An 8,150-nucleotide genomic window follows, 5' to 3' on the forward strand; every position below is an offset into this window, starting at 1 on the left:
ATAACGATGGATGGATGTCAATTGTAACGGAGGACCAAATTGGGTATGATTTTACAACTTAGAGGACTAAATTGGATACTTTTAATAGTTTGTGACTAAATTACGCATTACCTAATAGTCGAGGGACTAAAATGGGTATTAACTTTGATATTTTTTTTTGAAAGTTACTGGCTCTATTACATTGTAGTATCTGTTCAACCTACTGAAACACAAAGAACCAATAACGCCTCCACTGAGGCTTGAACTCATAATCTTCCAAATGAAAGTCCAACCCGGATACCATTAGACCACATAGTCCTGGTATATAACTTTGATATTTAATTACAAGATAATGTAAAAAGAAGACAATGAACAATGTAGTGAATATAATAAATTAATAAATTTGAAGGTAATGAATCTTTGAATTGTAGAAAATAAAGATAATATAACTAAAGAAATTATTATCTCTTTTTAAATTTGTTATAATGAATAATTTTTTTAAATAACGGCATTATAGACATCTAATTATAAATTAATAAAATGCATGTGTATTATTTTTTGTTGTAGCTACTATTTTATTTCTACATCTACAAATACAAATCCATAAGAGCCAATAATGTTAGGCCCTTAACCGGAACAAAAAATGTTGGTGTAATTGTTTCTTGAAATGAATGGTTCATATTATTCTAATTTTAGTATTTTGTTATGATTTTCCTTATTTGCCCTCTACTATATTATTTTCTCCCCTTAAATAACCTTGGATTCCGTAGTATAAAACTTTAGTAACGAAATATTCCGTTAACTATTTATTATTCTTAACTTACTCATTAGTTTCTATAATAAATGTCTTAGGTTCGAACCTCATCCCAATCAGAATTGGCATAATTGTTAAATATATACTACGAATATGTTAAAATATACGGAGTATTACAAAAATAAATACAATATAAAATTTAACATAAACTTTGGTCAAATAATTAGCCCGAGGACTAAATACAAACCATTCAAAGTTGAGCATCAAAGATTATAAATCATGAACTTTGAAAATCATTTTCTTGCATTAAAAAAAAAAACAAATTTAGGTTAAGTTTTGTTTTGTTTTGTTTTTTTTTTTTTTTTTTTTTTTCGTTTAATTAATCTTCGTTTGATTATTTAGAACAAAACTCAATATTTCAATTATGCCGTTTGCATTATTGGAATAATTTAGGTCATTATGGTATTAATATTTTTTGTATGTCTTTTAATAACGGTACAATTGTACATTACTTTACAAATATTATACTATTATTTTTTTTATTGGACAAAATTTTTCTTACATCATTGTCAGACCTGCGCGACCTAATTACAAAGTTGTTGATCAGAAATACAACTGGACTCCAAAATGATAGGACAATTTTCTAAAGAATTGACAATGTTACATCACTGGCTCAAATTGAACAAGGTTACACATCATTCTTAGAATTTTATCAATGTATGAAAGCTTCTAAAAAAAATTGTAAGTTAATTTTTATTATATCATTATAACAATATCTATTGTAACAATATATTTTGAATTATTTATTATCATTATCTATTGACAGCAATTGTAGTAATTTTCATTGACAAATTCCTAAAACAATTTATCTCAACAACGAATGTAAATTAAAAAAATCAATGACTTTAATGTTGTTGATGAAAAGTAACCCAAATGCACATGACATACTACCAATAACAAAAGAGAGGACATGACATGTACTGAAGATGAAGACAATGATAATGCTACCCAAAAGAGAATTAAGAAGACTTAGGTAAATTTAAACCAAAAGTGGTATTTATTTAGACTATCGCTTTTAGACTAGCGTTATTACAAAGTTGCAAACATTTATTTTAGTGAAAATTATAATCATTCTCTCATATATTATCTTGCATTTATATACTTTAAACAAATTCCACATTTAATTATCTATGCAAGAACATCTTCTATATAATATTGCATTGATATACTTTGAAGTACTTATTTAAAAATAATTATTGGGCATTATCCCATTCGCGCAATGCGCGTAGAAAAAAGTAATTTATTAAGAGTAATAAAGTGGCGTACATACTTTTCATCAACAGTATGAAATCATTGATTTTTTTTTTAATTTACATTTGTTGTTGAGACAAATTGTTTTCAGAGTTTGTCAATGACAATTGTTACAATTCATGTCAATAGAGGATGATAATAAATAATTCAAAATATATAGTTACAATAGATATTGTTATAATGAGTTAATTCCAGCAATGGTCCTCTGACAATTGCGATTTTTCAAAATTGGTACTCCGACTATTGCGATTTTTCAAAATTGGTCCTCTGACTATTGCGATTTTCCAAAATTGGTCATTGTCTTTTAATTTGGGCGAAATAGACCCTTGACTATCAGATTTGTTCCAACATTTGTCCTTCCGTTAAGGATCCGTTTGTTAAGTGTTAAATAGAGGGGTATAAGGGTCATTACTGATGGTCATCTGTGTGTACTAACAAAGCTTTAGCGAAGCCTGGAGGATCGCGGAACCTCGACGAAAATGGAAGTGACTCTAAGTCCTTCGCCGCAACTCCCTCGACGTCTCCAAGATGCTGGATTTCTTCCGATGGTGCTCTCTCCGCCCCGAATTCAGGCACTCCGCCGCCACCTACTCCCAGATTTTCAAAACCATTTGCGGTTGTCGCGGTTACCACGACGAAATCTTCAGGCTGTTGGACTCCATGAACCACGACGACGCGAACCTCGATTCCGCCACTTTCAAGCTGCTCCTCGACTCCTTCATACAGGCCGGTACGTTCGATACCGCGCTCGAGATTTTGGACTTTGTAGGAAGAAAATTTTCAGTTGACATTGTTTGCAATTGCTTGAGAAATGATGGGTATAACTCCGTTCTGATTGCCATAGTCCATAAGAATCATGTGAACATGGCCTTATCAAGTAATGATAATACAAATGGTGAATTCGTAGAAGATGCCCTAGCCTATAATGAGTTGCTGGTTGGCCTCAATAAGGCTGAGATGAGAGCTCAATTCAAGCAAGTCTTTAATAAGCTCAAAGAAAATCAAGTCTTTAATAAGCTCAAAGAAAGGAAGAATCGTTTCTCATTAGACATATGGGGTTATAATATCTGCATTCACACTTTTAGGCTATGGGGAAATTTGGGCAATTATCTTCCCTAATGCTGTTCAAAGAAATGAAGGAGAGGTAATGCCTTTACCCCTGAATGGATTGCTAAAGGCTATTAGTGATATGCAGTATGTTGACTCAAAGTGTTTTGTCAAAGTTATGTGCAAAAAGAATTCCAACTCTATAAAAGAATACCAAGCCTACGAGGAGTAGTTATTGAAGAATACTAGTTCTAAAGGGAATTGTTATTGACATTTTTCTAGTTCTAGTCTGATTAGGAATAGCTTTGTTATTCATGAATCTGTTAGGAGTAGCTACTATAAATAGGGGTTGTCCTTTATTGTAGAATTCAGGCATTCAACATTGATTTGTGAGGTATGAGAGTCTTTGAGAATATGATAATAAATTCCCCTAGAAAGTAGTACATGTGTTTAGGTTTTAATAGTTTGGTAGGAAAGATCATTCTATTGTATAATCTCAGGTTCCAAACAGTGTACTTTAAATATTGAGCTTTTAGTGGATTTAGGCAAGTTCTCAAATTGAGAAGTTCCTCATAGATTAGGGTTGTTTGCCCGAACTGCGTTACAGATCGTTTGTGTTACAACATCAGTTTCAACATCACTGTGTGCTGGGCTTATATAAATTTCAATTGGTATCAGAGCCAAACTGCTTAAGTTATTAGTAGGATCCTAATGGAGTTTCCCAAAAAAAGGGTTGTCAAACACCAGACCCCCTGCCCTAATTGGTGAAAACTTCTCGTACTGGCAAAGGAATTGCATTTCAATCAAAACGAGAAGGGAGAATCCAAAAACTGAAGGAATTCAGTGCTACGAGTGCAAAGGGTTTGGACACATCCAGTCAGAATGTCCAACATACTTTAAAAGGAAGAACATAACATATGTGACAACACTAAGCGGTGACTCAGATAGTGAAGAAGACACCAACACTAATTTCATAGCATTCACCGCAATTCATGAGAATGACAACGGAAATGAAAATGATATACAAGAACTGCTAGAATCATATACCCAACTGCATGCTAAATGGGAACATATCATCAAAGTGAATTTAGAGCTCATGGAAGAAAATCAGTTTCTAAAAGGTAAAAAAGAGAGAGAAGAAAAATGGCTAAAAGAAACTCAAAATGAATTATTAGAGTCTAAAAACAGAGAGGCCAAACTGTTACAAGAAATCAAGGTATTAACTGAAAGGCCTAGATCTCCAAACTCAACTTCTGAAGAAAGTTGCGTACCTGAAGTTCCAGAGGTGTCAAAACATCACTTCCAACATCGAAGAAGAATCAGATGCTACTACTGTCACAGACTCGGGCACATCAAAGCATATTGTTTTAAAAGACAACATGATCTCCAATACAGACATAATGACAGGAGTTGGGCTGGACATGTTCGAAATCAGAATAAGAAAGTCTGGGTAAGAAAAGATCAAACACATGCTGTTTCATATACCACAAGAACGAGCAACAAGCAAAACATTTGGTACATTGAGAGCGGATGTTCAAGACATATGACTGAAAATCCAGAAAATCTTGAGAACATCCCGTACAAAATGAAGGGCATGTCACTTTTGGAGACGGTGGAAATGGACAAATTATTGCAAGTGGTACCTTAAATGTCCATGGTCTGCCTAGGTTGTCGAGAGTCCTTTTAGTACAAAGTCTAAAAGCAAATCTAATCAGCATAAGTCAGCTTTGTGAATATGAACTAAAAGTAGAATTCTCTAAAGACAATTGCACTGTGTTTAATCAGAATCACAAGTGTGCCGTGATGGGAAAAAGGTCCGCAAACAAATGCTATACATGGGATGGTGACCTATCATGTTTATAGACAACTATCAATCAAACAAAATTATGGCACCAACGTATGAGACACATAAATTCTCATGATATCAAAGGGGACCAAGGAATATCCCCAGGTTATTTATCAAACAGTAGGGCTTTCAGAGTATTTAACCCCAGAACAAACAGTGTAATGGAATCCATGAATGTGGTCATTGATGACACAATTTCAACAGTAAACACAGATGATGAAGAAAACCCAGAAGCTGTTGAAACAACTGTTCCAACACCTTCGGCCACTTTCATACAGGAACACAAAACAGAGACAGAATCTGAAGAGACAAAGGAGACAGAAATCAAAAGGGAACAGGAAAAAGTACATTCAACAGGGAACTTGAAAATTCAGAAAAATTATCCTCTAGAAAAAATCATAGGGGATCTCAATCAAGGAATCAAAACTAGGGGAAAGAAACAAGATTAGCTAAAAATGGACGAAGAAGATTATTGTTTCACCTCCAGGTTTGAAACAAAGAATATTGATGAAGTACTAAGAGATGAATTCTGGATAGAAACCATGCAAAAGGAACTACAACAGTCTGAAAGAAACAAAGTCTGGGAATTAGTATCTAAACCCAAAAGATGCTAATGCTATTAGAACAAAATGTATAAGTGTTGACAAAACACTACTTGTTAAACACTATGGTCAGAACATTAAGATAACACAAACCTACAATAACATAATATTCATGGTTTTTGAGCGTGATAGGAGACCAGATGGATTGGAAAAGGGGTAGTAAGACCAGTAGAGGTGTTTGCACACAACCTGTTCGACAGAATGTCGAACTGGGCTCTACTCGTCTGTTTGATCTGAATGCAAGGCTAAGCTGAGAGGCTGATGTTGAAGAAGTTGCGATGAGCCTGATGAATGAGATAGCTGAAACTGTATTGAATGAGGTAGCATTGGTAGAGGAAGCTAGGCAGGAGGTGCTCCTTTCCTTTGACCATGCACGATCAGATAGATCATCAGAAATCAAATCGGAGGCTAATTGGAGACTTGTTCCTGGAGATTGGTCAAATTAGCAAAGGAGGTGACCGGTCTATATCTGCTATCGCGACTGGTGAGACTGCCAGATTAAAGGAAAACTCTCCGATTGTGACAGTATCAAACGCAGAATGGGAGGATCTAGTGAAATCAAAGGAGAGGATTGCTCTGGCGGGGCGTATTTGCGAGAGAGCGTCCGCCTTTGGATCGCCTTAAGGCTGATCAGAGAGTGATAAAAAAAATGTTTTTGTAGCTGTCAAGAAAACAAGAAAAGAATGATGAAGTCACAAATAAAGATTCAAGACAGCACTAGTCAGATAAGAGAGATACGTGGAATCAATTAAGGGGGAGAAGAATCATAAATCAAGCCAATATGAGATCAAGGTTTTTGCCAAAAATTTGACAAAGGGGGAGATTGTTGACTCAAAATGTTTTGTCAAATTTATGTGCAAAAAGAATTCCAACTCTATAAAAGAATACCAAGCCTACGAGGAGTAGTGATTGAAGAATACTAGTTCTAAAGGGAATGGTTATTGAAATTTTTCTAGTTCTAGTCTGATTAGGAATAGCTTTGTTATTCACAAATCTGTTAGGAGTAGCTACTATAAATAGGGGTTGTCCTTTATTGTAGAATTCAGGCATTCAACATTGATCTTGTGAGGTATGAGAGTCTTTGAGAATAGGATACTAAATTCCCCTAGAAAGTAGTACATGTGTTTAGGTTTCAATAGTTTGGTAGGAAAGATCATCCTATAGTGTAATCTCAGGTTCCAAATATTGTACTTTAAATATTGAGCTTTTAGTGGATTTAGGCAAGTTCTCAAATTGAGAAGTGCCTCGCAGATTAGAGTTGTTTTCCTGAACTGCGTTACAGATCGTTTGTGTTACAATGTCAGTTTCAACATCACTGTGTGCTGCGCTTATATAAATTTCACAGTATAATGGCTTGTGTTCAAATACCATCATTTACAACTCCCTCTTGAATGGATTGCTAAAGGCTAGGAAGTTAACAGATACATGCAATCTTTTTGAAAAAATGATTGAGGATGATGGTGTTAGGGCTAGTTGTTGGACCTATAATATTCTCATCGATGCCCTATTTAAGAATGGAAGGATTGTGGCTTCTTATACATTGTTCTGTGATTTGAAGAAGAAAAGTTATAGTTTCATGGATGGGATTAGTTACAGCAGTGTTGTTTTGCATATCTGCAGGGAAGGCGAGCTTGTGGCTGCTTATACATTGTTCTGTGATTTGAAGAAGAAAAAGTTATAGTTTCATGGACGGGATTAGTTACATCAGTGTTGTTTTGCATATCTGCAGGGAAGGCGAGCTTGTGGCTGCTTATACATTGTTCTGTGATTTGAAGAAGAAAAAGTTATAGTTTTATGGATGGGATTAGTTACAGCAGTGTTGTTTTGCATATCTGCAGGGAAGGCGAGCTTGACAAAGCACTTGAGTTAGTGGAAGAAAGCAATAAGAGGAAATGACCATTGTACCCCTCTATTTAACACCTAACAAATCGATGCTTAACAGAAGGACCGATGATGGAACAAATCTGATAGTCAAGGGTCTATTTCGTCTAAATTAAAAGACGAGGACCAATTTTGGAAAATCGCAATAGTCGGAGGACTATTGCTAGAATTAACTCTGTTATAATGATATAGTAAAAATTAACTTACAAATTTCTTTAAAAGTTTTCATAAATTGATAAAATTCTGATGTGTAAACTTGTTCAATTGGAGCCAGTGGGATGTCAACATTGTCAATTCGTTAGAAAATGGTCATACCGTTTTAGAGGACATGTGTAATTGTATTTATGATCAACAACTTTGTAGTTAGGTCGCGCAGACCTAACAATGATATAAGAACAATTTTGTTCGATAAAAAAAATTAATAGTATAATATTTGTAAAGTAATGTACAATTGTACCATTATAAAAATAAATACAAAAAATATTAATACCATAACGACCTAAATAATACCAATAATGCAAAAGTATAATTGAAATATTGAGTTTTGTTCTGATTTAAATGATCAAAAGAAGATTAATTAAACGAAAAAAAAACATAACCTAAATTTGTTTTTTTTTATTGCATAAAAATCAAATGATTTTTAAAGTTATTGATTTGTAATCTTTGATGCTTAACTTTGAATGTTATGTATTTAGCCGGACTAATTATTTGAACAAAGTTTATGTTAAAT

This window comes from Ipomoea nil, unplaced genomic scaffold (genome assembly GCF_001879475.1).
Source record: "Ipomoea nil cultivar Tokyo-kokei standard unplaced genomic scaffold, Asagao_1.1 scaffold3170, whole genome shotgun sequence".
In the NCBI taxonomy this organism is placed as follows: domain Eukaryota; kingdom Viridiplantae; phylum Streptophyta; class Magnoliopsida; order Solanales; family Convolvulaceae; genus Ipomoea; species Ipomoea nil.